This window comes from Panthera pardus, unplaced genomic scaffold (genome assembly GCF_024362965.1).
Source record: "Panthera pardus isolate Hobbes unplaced genomic scaffold, ASM2436296v1 HiC_scaffold_17, whole genome shotgun sequence".
NCBI lineage: Eukaryota > Metazoa > Chordata > Mammalia > Carnivora > Felidae > Panthera > Panthera pardus.
Window position 1 is genome coordinate 107,841,066 of NW_026526732.1, and position 12,508 is coordinate 107,853,573.

Here is a 12,508-nt window from a genome sequence, read left to right on the forward strand (position 1 = left end):
ACCCCCGCGCTCATCCCAACAAGTGACCTCCTCGATGCCCCTCCCCCATTGTCCCCACCCCCATCAACCTTCAGTTTGTTCTCTGTATGTAAGAGTCTCTTACGGCTTGCCTCCAAAAGGGGAAATAAATTTGAAAGCTTTCAGTAAATTGTAAAGTGCTATAGAAGCGTGAGACATTTACAGTATTATTTTCACTTGAAGTCTGGACTCAGATACGCGGTCTGAGTGGCCTCATTTCAGCTCCTGGTTCAGCCACCGCAAGGCACACAAAGTGCCTGCATATGAATGAAACCAGCACGGAAAGTCCTGTTTCTCAAAACAAAACACAAGGTGCGGCGGGGGGAAGACGTGAATTAAAAGGTACTTATCGAAGCCGGTGTTTTGTTTGGCTCCGTGGCTTAGCTGGTTAAAGCGCCTGTCTTGTAAACAGGAGATCCTGGGTTCGAATCCCAGCGGGGCCTGGCCCCAGCCTTTTAGCTGGGGAGGGGGCGCGCGGCGCTGGGGGCCACCTCCTGGGGTTGAGCCCACCCTTAAGACCAAGAAAGAGCTGCCACCAGTTTTGAGGATTTTCTGGAACAAAGGTTTTTCTGACTCGGGCAGAGATTCGATAAACCGGGAACCGGTGATTGACGATTAAAAGCGGGGCGTCTTCGGGGCTATGCTGGCGCATCCGCTTGGACAAAAGAGCGCGCCGAGCATCCGGCAGAGGTCGTGAGGACGCGGCTCCTCCCCCCGGGGCCGCCGCACACGCGCGGTTTGGCTGCGTTGTGCGCACGAGCCGGGTTCTCGGCCGCGTTTGTGGAATGAATACACGAGGCTTGAATGAGTGAGGACTGGAGCCTCAGGGCGTCGTCCCCTATTTCCTACCCGGTCCGAGGAAGGTCTCTCCCCTCTACCGCCCCTCCCTTCCCCGCCTTGTCTCCTGGTGTCCTTCCCCCGCTCTGCCCACACCCCTCCCCCAGCCCTCCTGCTGTCCGCCTAGTGTCCTTCCCCCACCCACAACTCCATGCACGCCCCTCGCCTAGCCCTCTGCCCTGGGATGGAGGCCTTTAGTCGCGGCCTGGGTCCCCCAGGGGGCCGGGAGCGGGGGTGAGGGGAGAGCGTGAGAGCGCAAGGTCAGCTGAGGGGGGGGGGTACCCGCACCCCTCCTCCCAAAAGTCGCAAGAACAATATTGTAGTAACAACATGTTTCGGTTTTTAATCTCCCAATGGAAGGGTGAATGAAAAGCAGCAAATCAGAATACTTACTCCAGTATGATTTTATTTCTGTACGTTTAGAAACACAAAACTGCTGTGTGTGGGTGCGCATGTATTTAGTCAAGCAGAAAACATGAGCGAAAAGAAGGGCAACCACTACGGGGTACTGGCTACTTCTGCAGAATGAGATGGGCCGCGTCCTCATTTCCCATTTCTTCCACGGACTTCCACTGCAGCGTGGGGGTCTCCGCGGCAGTATAAGCAGGGGTTCCCGGCACAGTCTTTCCCGTAGAAACCCCAAGGCTTTTTCAACATTTACTTACTTACTCGCTTAACTTACTTACCAGAAGACCGAGTTTTTGGCCTGTAAGGAAGTATCTCCTCTCAAGTACGAGAAGATTGGACACCTGTTGACAAAAGACTCAGTGACTGTCCTTAATTTGCTCCAGTGACTGATAGCTTTGGGACAGAGGAGCACAGTCGTCTACTGAGAAGGTGGGATTGTCCACTCCCAATCGGCAGGTCTCACCCATGGCCAGCTTGAAGGAAGGACACACTGGGGACAACGTGAATTTCGAATGTATTGCCCTCCATCTTGCCACTGCCTGTCACTACTGATGCCAACTGACAAAAATATTTTAAACCTAAAGATAAACTCTTTTTGGAAATAAGTTTGTTGGTAGTTATGGTGTGAGCCTGTATACAGACATACCTTCAACTGGTCTGAAAACGGGGTGTGCGTGAATATAGGCACACTTCTGCTGAACCTGGAATGGACGTGGTCACTGAAAAATATACGTGTCGATGGCACATTCCCTTCTCTCTATGAACTGACGATACTCCACATGCTCTGAGCTCAATGAACTGGGCAGCCGATATAATACTTCTGGGTTAATTAAGAAAATATGGAGCATCAATTTTTCCAGCATCCCCCTGCCCCCGGCATTGCTTTTGAGCACCATGCGTGGACTAGAAGAAGAAGGAGTAATACTTGGGTGTTACCAACTGGCTGTCTGGGTAGCACCCAAGCTGGTGTGATGTCAAAGGCACCGTATTGGTCTCTGAAGCTGTGGCCTGATCTTGGAGGAAGCAGTCTGAGGAAAAGATGTCAGATAAACCACAAGTGCCTAAGAACAAAACTTGTGATAGCTTTATCTACGTCATCAATGAGAGTATCCATACTTATATATTAAAAGATAGAGGGATACTTGGGTGGTTCCATCGGTTGAGCGTCTGAACTTCAGCTCAGGTCATGAACTCATAGTTCGTTGGTTTGAGCCCCACCTCAGGCTCTGTGCTGACAGCTCAGAGCCTGGAACCTGCATTCGGACTCTGTGTCTCCCTCTCTCTCTGCCCCTCCCCCACCCATGCTCTGTCTCTCTCTCTCTCTCCTTCAAAAATAAATAAACATTAAAGTGATGTGTGATATATCTTAATTTCTATGTATTTTATTATATATGAATAAGATAATTTTAAACAGTAATAGATAGTGACATGTAGGCTTTAAATGTTACCCTTTAAAATATCATTAATCTTATCAAGCATATTTTAAGACTGAGTTTTTACTACTTTGATTTTAACACCAATTTGAATGTTATGAAGAACAAGTGATTTGCATATTGACAAGAGTACGTCAGGAAAAAAATGTGCTGAAGAAGTACTCTTTTTAAAATTAAGACTATTTTACATGGGGTCCCTGGGTGGCTCAATCGGTTGGTCGCCTGACTTTGGCTCAGGTCATGATCTTGCGGTCTGTGAGTTTGGGCTCCGCGTCAGGCTCTGTGCTGACATGCTCAGAGCCTGGAGCCTGCTTCGGATTCTGTGTCTTTCTCTCTCTCTGCCCCTCCCTTGCTAGTTCTCTGTCTCCCAAAACTGAATAAAAACATTTTTTACAGGGGCACCTGGGTGGCTCAGTCGGTTAAGCAGCCGACTTCGGCTCAGGTCACGATCTCGCGGTCCGTGAGTTCGAGCCCCGCATCGGGCTCTATGCTGACAGCTCAGAGCCTGGGGCCTGTTTCAGATTCTGTGTCTCCCTCCCTCTGACCCTCCCCCATTCATGCTCTGTCTCTCTCTGTCTCAAAAATAAATAAACATTTAAAAAAAAATTTTTTTACAAAATTAAAATTGAGACTATTTTTTTTTTACAACCATTTCAAGTTCACAGGAAAATTGAAGGAAGGTACAGAGATTTCCCATAAGATGCAAAGCCTCCCCACCTGGGTGATGCGTTTGTTATTACTCAAAGTTCCTCATTTACTTTGCAATTCACTCTCGTACATTCTATGGGTTTGGACGAATATGACATGTGTCCATCATTATGGTGTCCTACAGAATAATTGCACGGTCCTAAAAATTCCTGGGCCTTCCCCTATCCATTCCTCCACTCTACCATGAAACCATGGCAGCCACTGAACTCTTTCCTGCCTCCATAGTTTTTGCCTCTTCCAGAGTGTCGTGTCATCCGAATCATACAGTACACAGACTTTTTTTTCTATTTTTATTTATTTTTGAGAGAGAGACAGAATGCGAGTGGGTTTGGGTTGGGGCAGAGAGAGAGGGAGACACATAGCGTAGGGAAACATAGGGACACATAGGGAGAATCTCAAGCAGGCTCCAGACTCTGAGATATCAGCACAGAGCCCGCCTCGGGGCTCAAACTCATGAGCCATGAGATCGTGACCTGAGCCGAAGTCCGACACTCAACCGACTGAGCCACCCAGGTGCCCCAGTACAGACTTTTAAGATTGACTTCTTTCACTTAGTAACGGCACTTAAGGTTTTCTGATGTCTTTTCATGGCTTGATAGATCATTCTTTTTTATCTCTGAATAATACTCCATTGTCTGGATGAACCATAGTTAATTTTTCCAATCACCTACTGAAGGACATCTTGATTGCTTCCAAGTTTGGGAAATTAGGGGTCAAGTTGCTATCAACACCTGTATGCAGCTTTTTGTGTGGACATAAGTTTTCAACTCCTTTGGGTAAATAACAACGAGTGTGATTGCTAGATCATGTGGTGAGAGTGTGTTTACTCTTGTCAGAATCCAACAAACTGTCTTCTGAAGTGGCTGTGCCACCTTGCATTCCCACCAGGGATGAATGAGCGTTGTTGTGGCTCCACACCCACGCCAGCATCTGGTGTTATCAGTGTCCTGGATTTGGATCCTGCTAATTGGTATATAGTAGTAGCTCGTTGCCGCCTTAATTTGCATTTACACAATGATGTATTATGTGGAGCATCTTTTCTATGCTAATTTTCCATCTGAATATCTCCTTAGTGAGGTGTCTTTTCTTTCATTTATTTTTTATTAAATTTTAAAAGGTTTTAATGTTTATGTATTTTTGAGAGAGAGAGAGACAGCGTGAGCGGGGGAGGGACAGAAAGAGAGGGAGGCACAGAATCTGAAGCAGGCTCCAAGCTCTAAGTTGTCAGCACAGAGCCCCACGTGGGGCTCAAACCCACGAACCGTGACTGACTGAGCCAGCCAGGCCGCCCCTCTTTGATCTATTTTTAAACAGTTTTTCTTTTGTTTTTGAGTTTTAAGGGCCCTTTGTATATCTTGAGTATCAGTTCTTTATCAGATATGTATTTTTAAAATTTTTTCCACTCTATAACTTGTCTTCTCGTTCTCTCAACATTGTTTTTTTGCAAAGTGAAAGATTTTAATTTTAATAAAATCCAGCGTATCAATTATTTCTTTTGTGGATCATGCATTTGGTGTCGTATCTAAAAAGTTACTGCCAGACCTAAGGTCATCCGTTATCTTCTAGGGGGGTTGTAGTTTTGCATTTTACATTTGGGTCTGTGATCCATTTGGGGTCCTTTTTGTTAAGCGTGTAAAGTCTGTGTCTAGATCACATTTCATGTGGATGTCCAGTTGCTCTAACAGCATCTGTCTTTGCTCCATTGAATTGCATTTGCTCCTCTGCCACAAATCAGTTGACTTTATTTGTGCGTGTCTATTTCTAGACTCTGTTCTGTTCCATTGGTCTGTCTGTCTATCCTGATGACTGCAGCACACCGTCTGGATGACTGTGGCTTTGCAGAAAGTTTGAGGTCAGCAGCGTCAACCCTCTCTTTGCTCTTCTCCAACACCGTGTTGGCTATTCTGGGTCTTTTGCCTCTGCATATAAACTTTAGAATCGTTTTATCAACATCCACAAAATAACTTGCTGGGATTTTGACTGAGATCGCACTGAATCTATAGATGAAGTTGGGAAGATCTGGCATCTTGACAATATTGACTGTTCCTGTCCATGAACATGAACTATTTCCCCATTTAACCAACTTTCCTTTGATTTCATTCATTAGAGTGTTGCAATTATCCTTGTATAGGTCTTTACATATTTATATTTCTTTTTTTGGGTGCTAAAAATGTTGTGTTTTTAGTTTCAGATTCCACTTTCATTGCTGGCATATAGGAGAGCAATTTACTTTCGTAAATTAATCTTGTATCTTTGACCTTACTAGCATCACTTATTCATTCCAGAGGGTTTTCCTCTTTTTTTTTTTTTTTTTTTGTGAATTCTTCTGGATTTTCTACACAGATGATCATGTCATCTGAGAACAAAGACAGCTTTATTTCTCCTTCCCAATCTGTATACCTTTTATTTGCTTTACTTGTCTTATTGCATTAGCAAGGACTTGTAATACAATGTTGAGAAGGAGTAGTGAGGACATCCCTGCCTTGTACCTGATCTTCATGGCGAAGCTTCCTCTTTCTTACCGCAAGTGTGATGTTATCTGTAGGTTTCTTGGATATATTCCCTATAAGGGTGAGAAAGTTCCCTTCTATTCATAGTTTACTGAGAATGGGTGTTGTATTTTGCCAAAGGCTTCCCTCTTTTTCTGCCCTTTGTGGTTTTAATTGAGCATTTTATATGATTCCATTTTCTCTCCTTTCTTAGCATATTGACTATGCTTCTTTTTGTTTACAAACTTGTTTTTAGTGGTTGCCCCAGAGTTTGCAATATATATTTACAGCTAATGTCCATTTTCAAATAATGCAATACTTGTCATGGGTAACGTGAGTACCTTATAATAACAAAACATTCCTGGTACCCTCCTCATGTCCCTTGTATCATTCCTGCCATTCACTTATCAATAAGCAAACGTAAGCATATATATATACATGAGATATATAAAGGAGCATACATAACTGAATACATTGTTGCTATTGTTATTTTGAACCAAACAGTTATTTGTTAGATTAAGAATAAGAAAAACAAAAGTTTTTATTTTACCCTGACGTGTTCCTTCTTGAATGCTCTCCCTTTTCTAGTGTAGATCTGAGTTTCTGACCTATATTGTTATTCTTCTTCTCTTTAAAAAAACTCTTTTAACAATTCTTACAAAACAGGTCTACTGGCCACAAATTTGTTTAATTTTTGTTTACCTGAGAATGTCTTCATTTCTCCTTCACTTTTGAAGAATAAGTTTGTAGATTACAGAATTCTAGTTTGGTGAGGTTTTTTTTCTCTCAGCATGTTAAGTATTTCTTGTTTGTATAGTTTCTGAGGAGAAATCGGATATAATTCTTATCTTTGTTCCTCTGTCGATAAGATGCATTTTCCTCTGACTTCTTTCAGAATTTTTTCTTATTTTCCCTTCCTTCCTTCCTTCCTTCCTTCCTTCCTTCCTTCCTTCTTTCTGTAGTTTTAAGATGATATGTGTAGAGGGATGCCTAGGTGCCTCAGTCGGTTGAGCCTTGACTTCAGCTCAGGTCATGATCTTATGGTCCCTGAGTTTGAGCCCAGTGTGAGGCTCTGTGCTAACAGCTCAGAACCTGGAGCCTGCTTCGGATTCTCTTATGCTTATTTCTTATGCTTATTTCTCTTATGCTGTCTCTCTCTCTCTCTCTCAAAAATAAACATTACAATTTTTTTTCAAAAAGATAAGATGTGTAGGTATAGTGTTTTTTTCTGCTGTTGTTGTTTATTTTGGTTTGATTTTAGGTGGTGGGTTTTTTTCTGCTTGTTTGGGGTTTTTTGGTGTTTTCTTGTTTTTTTGTGGGTTTGGGGGTTTGGTTTTTTTGGTTTGTTGTGGGGGAGGGCATTTTTTATGCTTGGTGCTTTCTGGATCTGTGATTTGGTGTCTGAAATTAATTTGGGAGGAATTCTCAGTCATTATTATATCAAAAATGTCTCCCATTACCTTCTCTCTTTCTCCTTTCCTGTATTTCCATCGTGCATATGTTACACCATTTGTAGTCGTGCCTTGGTGCTTGGAGGTTCTGGTCTGGTTTTTGTTTGTTTAGTCATTGTTCTGTTTGCTCTTTGGTATGAAGGAGAAAAAGACGTTAACATTTCTCTCTCCTCAACCTTGACCACAATTGCCACAAGTTCTTTCTGAAAGACTTTTAGCAATTTCACTAAAATGCTCATCTACTTAACTATGTTACTTATGTTAAGAATTCTGTACCACCAAGCCAATTACCTCAAACTGAACTCCCTTCTGTCTTTCTGAACGACCAATTTTTATCTGAGAAAGTAATTGCTTTAATTACACAAAGTGCATAAGAATATTGGCAGCGGTAGATTGAAACTGATGTCCTCAAAGAGACTGGAGCATAACCCGGGACGTGGGGTCCTTTAGCCCTCTACCGTGTTGGAGACGTGCACGCAAGAAGTAGTTTTACTTCTAAAAGATGCAAGAATGTATTTTGTAAGAACGCAGAGTTGACAACCTAATTCTCACATCCCCCACTATAAATACTGGTCAGGGGCTTCAATTCTTTCAAACTGGGGCAATTAATTGAAATATGCATTTGGATTGTCCACTCAATTCCTACCAATGCAAGGTCACTTCCCCATCCTTCCAAATCGACCGCCACCTAAGCAGCTTTCTCAGCTCTTACTATGGGCCAGCTTCCAGCGAAGACTGCTGCCGTGAGCTCTGTTACCTGTGCCGTGTGCTCTGAGACACCACCACGGCAGGGACTGGGCCCTCAGAGGAACAATCACTATAGTGAGAGGATCCATCCTCGAGGGAGTGAGTAGAAATTCCAGTGCCCTCAGCGACACTGGCATTCCCACGGTGTGGAAATCAAGTCCCGTGTTTAACAGTTGCTTTGCTGGGCTGTGGAAGGTTGTCGCTCGTCTACCTTTTTGTCTAGTTTGTCCTGTTTCATCCTTGCCCCTTTTCAACTTGTCCATTGCTCCTTTATGTAATTACAGAAGGATGCAAATCACACGTGCTGCTTGCAGCGGTATTTGTAGGGAAGCTCAACATTCCTGTAGTGACCCAGCAAGCCCACTCCCAAGTACATACCTGTCCTGCCTCATTCAGCTGAAAGCAAGTGGTCTCCCCCACCCCCTGCATGTGGTTTAAATCACAAGACTGATAATGCTATAGGTGCACCAGGAAGCTATGAAAATGTTTACTCACATTATGAGGCTTTCTGGGGAGAGCAGACAAGGCTCCCAGGCAGGTCCAAAAATGGCTTGAGAGAGCAGGAGGGGTGGAGCTGGGCAAAGGTTCCCAAGTGGGAGCCGGGGCTAGTGTGGTTTGACCTTCCCACTGGAGCCAAGAGAGGGAGCTTCTGCACTTTCTTATGAGCTGGTTTAGATGTGAGGGAGTGATGGGTCTTGAAAGCGATCAGCAAACTTCAGTAACAGTCAAACTCCTAGCTACAATACCCAAGAGAAATTTGTGCACAGGTCCACCCACAAAACACATTTACAAGCGTGTCCTTAATAGCCCTGTGCATGATATCCCCAAACTGGAAACAACCCAAATGTCCATCATGAACAGAACGGACCAATAAATTGTGACATATTCATGCCATTCAGCAAAAAAGAACATTGTTAATTGCAACAACAGGAGAAGCCAGGCATAAAAGAGCACATCCTGTATAATTCTACTTACATAAGTGATTAAAATGTGCAATACTGAAAAGTGTCAGAAGAGAGTGGTGACCCTTATGAAGAGAGTGGTTACGAGGTGCATGAGGAGAGCTTCTGGTGAGGTTCTATTTCTTGACATAGCCCAAGGGACAAAACTGAGTTCTGGGTTTCATTTGATGGAAATAGTGGCAATAAATTGGAACAAAAGATCTGGGTGAAGATTCAGAGATATGTTCTCTTTGTAAACATTCAGTGATCTGTATACATGTATGTTGTTGTGGTTTTTTTTGGATTAAGCAATTTATTTAGCTCAGAATAATATTAAGAATCAGATAATCCAACTTCAGTGTCTATGCTCTTAACTGGTACACTACTCTGGTAACACGAATATAAAAAACATATTACATGTAATTTACCAGTTTTTAAAATTATTTATCTATTTTTTTAATTTACATCCAAGTTTGTTAACATATAGTGCAACAATGATTGCAGGAGTAGATTCCTTAGTGCCCCATACCCATTTAGCCCATCCCCCCTCCCACAACCCCTCCAGCAACCCTCAGTTTGTTCTCCATATTTATGAGTCTCTTCTGTTTTGTCCTCCTCCCTGTTTTTATATTATTTTTGTTTCTTTCCCTTATGTTCATCTGTTTTGTCTCTTAAAGTCCTCATATGAGCGAAGTCATATGATTTTTGTGTTTCTCTGACTGACTAATTTCGCTTAGCATAATACCCTCCAGTTCCATCCACCTAGTTGCAAATGGCAAGATTTTATTCTTTTTTATTGCTGAGTAATACTCCATTGTATATATATACCACATCTTCTTTATCCATTCATCATCGATGGACCTTTGGGCTCTTTCCATACTTTGGCTATTGTTGCTAGTGCTGCTATAAACATGGGGGTGCATGTGTCCCTTCGAAACAGCACACCTGTATCCCGTGGATAAATGCCTAGTAGCGCAATTGCTGGGCGTAGGGTAGTTCTATTTTTAGTTTTTTGAGGAACCTCCATACTGTTTTCCAGAGTGGCTGCACCAGTTTGCATTCTCACCAGCAGTGCAAAAGGATTCCTCTTTCTCCGCATCCTTGCCAACATCTGTTGTTGCCTGAGTTGTTAATGTGAGCCATTCTGACAGGTGTCAGGTGGTATCTCATTGTGGTTTTGATTTGTCTTTCCCTGATGATGAGTGATGTTGAGCATTTTTTCATGTGTCGGTTGGCCATCTGGATGTCTTCTTTGGAAAAGCGGCTATTCATGTCTTTTGCCCTTTTCTTCACTGGATTATTTGTTTTTTGGGTGTTGAGTTTGATGAGTTCTTTATAGATTTTGTATACTAACTCTTTCTCTGATATGTCGTTTGCAAATATCTTCTCCCATTCTGTCGGTTGCCTTTTAGTTTTGCTGATTGTTTCCTTTGCTGTGCAGAAGCTTTTTATTTTGATGAGGTCTCAATAGTTCATTTTTGCTTTTGTTTCCCTTGCCTCTGGAGACGTGTTGAGTAAGAAGTTGCTGCAGCCAGGATCAAAGAGGTTTTTACATGTATGTTTGAGCACTTTCCCACATGCTTTTTATACTTCAATTAAAAAAGAAAAGCCACTAATTAAGAAAGAATATTTCCATTTTATCTCTCTCTCTCACTCTGAAATAACCAGTATAATAATACTTGTGATAATCATTCTCTTGCTTTTATATACTACTACACATGTATCCATAAAAAAATAGATTATTTAGTATGTTTAGTTTGTAGTTTCTATACATGAAACCATGCTATATTTGTTTTTGGGTATTTCCTTATTACTGAAATATTATCATGTGACTATCTTGTTTTGTGTGGTATCTAGATTTTTCTTTGTTGCATGCAATTGCTTTTGTAAATTTTTATAGCTATCAGGAAAATGTGTTAAAATTCTTTTGCTAGTTATAATAGTTTATTTTTGTTTGTTTAGTTGATCTTTTACACAAGCACACAATCTGTTAAAAAAAAAAGGGGGGGGGGGGAGAGACTTTGTTTCTTCCTTTCTAGTCATTACACCTTTTTAATTTACATGCTTTTTCTGCTTGTACTAAGGTGCACATAACTTTTTTCTTTTAATTTCTGGATGTGCTGAATCATAAAAACTTTTTTTAATGCTAGATTGACTTTCAATTTTTGGTATAAACCCACGCTTGTCACAATTTTTAAGCACTGTTGGATCTAGTTTGCTTTTTTTTTTTTTTTTCTTTAAGGGATATTTGCCTTTACATCCATGATTGAGATTCGGCGGTGATTTTCCTCTCTCACCTGTCTTGGCCTGGCTTTGACATCAGGATGAGGTCGGTCGTATAAAATGAGATGGAAAGCTTCCCTCTGGGACTATGTTTGTAAGTGTTTTGTGTCCAGTTGAAATTATTCTCCTTGGAATATTTTGTAGAACCTCCAGATGAAAATATCTGGGTTTGGGGTTTTCTCTCTGGGAAAAAATGGACTATTTATTCAGTTCTTTGAATGATTTGGGGCTATTCCGCTGTGTGGCTCCAAACAGGACGGACATTTCTCGGTCGTGCACGGTGTCTGGGACCTTCTGGGGCCTCATACAAAGGTCGGGGGAGGCTCTGGCGTCTCCATCCTGCACGGCTTCCAGGAGAGCAGGCCGAGGAGGCCCTGGATCCCGCCCTACCTGAGGCTGTCCCAGCGGGGTTGGGGCTGGGCTGAGCTGAGCCGTCGCAGGAGGGGCTCTCTGTCCCACTCCTGGTGATTTTCCTTTACTCCCAGGGCGTCTCCGTTCTGACCTCTCAAGGTGACCTGGGAGCCTGTGGCCCTGATCACAGAGGGACTTTCAGTCCTTTTCTCCCGTCTTTACCGTTGGAAGCAGCTGGCTGAGCTGCACGAGGGAGGTGCGGGGTCCGGGTGAAGGCAGAGGCGAGGAGGGAGTCACAGCTTGTCAGCAGGTGGATCATGCTGCGTTTGTGAATGTCAACCGCGCTGCCTCCGAACCGGGGTTAACCGAGAGGGCGCCATCACTTTAGAGAGCAACGCACGGACAGGCCAGAGTCTAGATTCGCAACACTTGTAGTAGCTTTTGCGACAAAGACGCCGTGGGACCACGTGGCCTAATGGATAAGGCGTCTGACTTCGGATCAGAAGATTGAGGGTTCGAATCCCTTCGTGGTTGCTGTTCCCTTTTTCACCCTCACATCCCTGTCCGACCCTTCAGTCGCTGGAAGGACGTGCGACAGTGCGTCTCAGGTGCACAGTTGTGCGGGGACGCACGCGAGCGGCCCCCCCCTCCCCACCGTGCCGGGCAGGTGCACCGGGGTGGGGAAGCGCAGCGGGGCTCGGAGGCTGAGGAGCTCTGCTCTCCCGACCCTGTAGCACGGGTCCCTGTAGGTCACTTAGGTCCGTGACGACCATCCTCCCCCTTCCCTTCCCGGTGGCGGGCGGCCGCGCTCAGTGACTTAAGAGCAGACGCACAGAAAACCT

The 12,508-nt window shown here is 43.6% G+C and overlaps 2 non-coding genes across 2 annotated transcripts; both read left to right on the forward strand.

Annotated features, from left to right (window-relative positions):
• Window positions 1-387: 387 nt before the first annotated feature.
• On the forward strand, window positions 388-461 carry TRNAT-UGU (transfer RNA threonine (anticodon UGU)). The gene has a single exon. It is a non-coding gene; the product is annotated as a tRNA-Thr (tRNA).
• An 11,666-nt stretch (window positions 462-12,127) lies between these two features.
• On the forward strand, window positions 12,128-12,200 carry TRNAR-UCG (transfer RNA arginine (anticodon UCG)). The gene has a single exon. It is a non-coding gene; the product is annotated as a tRNA-Arg (tRNA).
• The last annotated feature ends 308 nt before the right edge of the window (window positions 12,201-12,508 follow it).